Here is a 1,703-nt window from a genome sequence, read left to right on the forward strand (position 1 = left end):
TGCGCCAGGCGCGTCGCAGCGTAACAGTGTTTCGTGAGATATCGCGAAGCCTGTTACGCGAGACGTGGTCTGGCGTACATATAGCTAGTTAAAAAAAAACTACGTATCACAGAGAAACGGGCGAAAGTGCCTCTAGTTGAGGAAGAATTGAATTTGATATTTAAAAGAGGACTGTAACCCTATGCAGGAACGTTGTTTTTTCGGCATGAAGCAGACAGATACACCACATGGTGGCGTGCACGATTCCGTCCGAACGGATGGACCTGCGACGGTGAAATAAATTGTCATTCACTTTTGAAAGATACCTCTATGGCGCGACGAGAGACAATGAGACACATCTATCAGGTTCAAAAACTAGGGGAAAGGTCGCAAATTTTCAACCTAATTTTTTTTGCCAAAACTTTGGCATTTAAAAAAAATGTTAGAATCAAAAATTTCAAAATGTAAATGACAATTTATTTCACCGTCGCAAGTGTCTCCGTTTGGCCGAAATCGTACACGCCACCAAGTGTGTATCCGTCTGTTTCATGCCGAAGAAGAGCACGTTCCCGGAGGGTGTACGATATACCAAATTGTAGTCCAATTCTTTCTCAATTAGATGGCCTCTCGTCCGTTTCCCTACGATTTGTAGTTTTTGTTTAATAAATGATCTCCCGAACCCTTGCGTTTCACAGGTCTGCCCCCTTAAGGGATTTTATGTCATAGTACTTGATACTATAAAGTATTACAGACTGTTATGAGAGGTATTGTAAGGTATTATGTTGGGGGTGTTTTGTGACATACTATAGAGTATTATAAAGTATTCTAGAGGCATTATGTGACCCGTGTACGGAGTATTATGCGATTTGCTGACCCCTCGCTACTCGATGATCGCTACCGAACGACGCTGGTCGCTACCTAACCTAACGAATTCCAAGACTATAGTTCCATAAGCTGCGCGGCGCTTCTCCCTGTTTTAATCTATAGATTAACTATAGTTCCTCTATAATGCCGCTAGCTTCCCCCTTTCGACACTGGGTTCACGATAGAGAGGGAGCTGCGTATCCCAATCGATGGCGCTGAGGTAACCTCTGGCGTACGAGGCGAACGTAGCTGAGGAGAGGAGCCTCGTTTGCATAATGACCACTTTCCTGCGACGAGCAGCAGAAGATTTGCAGTGAAGCAGTATGGGGGTGCGGCGGGAAAAGAGAAAAGGGAAGAAATAGTTAGGGAGAGACGGAGAGAGAAAGGGGGGGGGGAGGAGGGGATTTGATTCGTTTTTCACTATAATATGTGATGAAATTTAGAGGGGCTTTTAACTAGCAAAGTCAAACTTAAACTCATCGGTACACTGCAAAAAATTAGAGTCTGATACAGAACGATCTACAGCGTTACTGTAGATGCCGCTCTTAGTCACTGCACCTACACCCAGAAAATCGTTTCCTTGAAACAAGGCAAAATTGCCTTAAGTTAAAGAAATTAGCGTCGAATTAAGGAAATTTTCCTTAAATAAATATAACGAAACGTTTTCTTTGGCTTAAGGAAAAAATAGCCTAAATTCAAGGAAAATTCTTTATTTTAAGGGCAATTTCACTTTGAAACAATGGAATTTCTTTGATTCAAGGAAAAAAATTCCTTATGTTTTTTCAAAGAAACACTTTTCTGGGTGTAGGGTACAGAGCGCGTAGTACAGTGTTGCTGTAGCACCGGAAAGCCCAGGATTT

General features: G+C 42.5%; 1 protein-coding gene across 1 annotated transcript in view; it reads left to right on the forward strand.

Annotated features, from left to right (window-relative positions):
* The window catches only part of LOC113205762 (microtubule-associated protein futsch), a 130,959-nt gene that overhangs the window by 94,405 nt on the left and 34,851 nt on the right, over window positions 1-1,703 (forward strand). The gene's annotated exons all lie outside the window — the stretch shown is intronic.

Source organism: Frankliniella occidentalis, unplaced genomic scaffold (genome assembly GCF_000697945.3).
Source record: "Frankliniella occidentalis isolate FOCC.00 unplaced genomic scaffold, Focc_3.1 Scaffold26, whole genome shotgun sequence".
Lineage (NCBI taxonomy): Eukaryota > Metazoa > Arthropoda > Insecta > Thysanoptera > Thripidae > Frankliniella > Frankliniella occidentalis.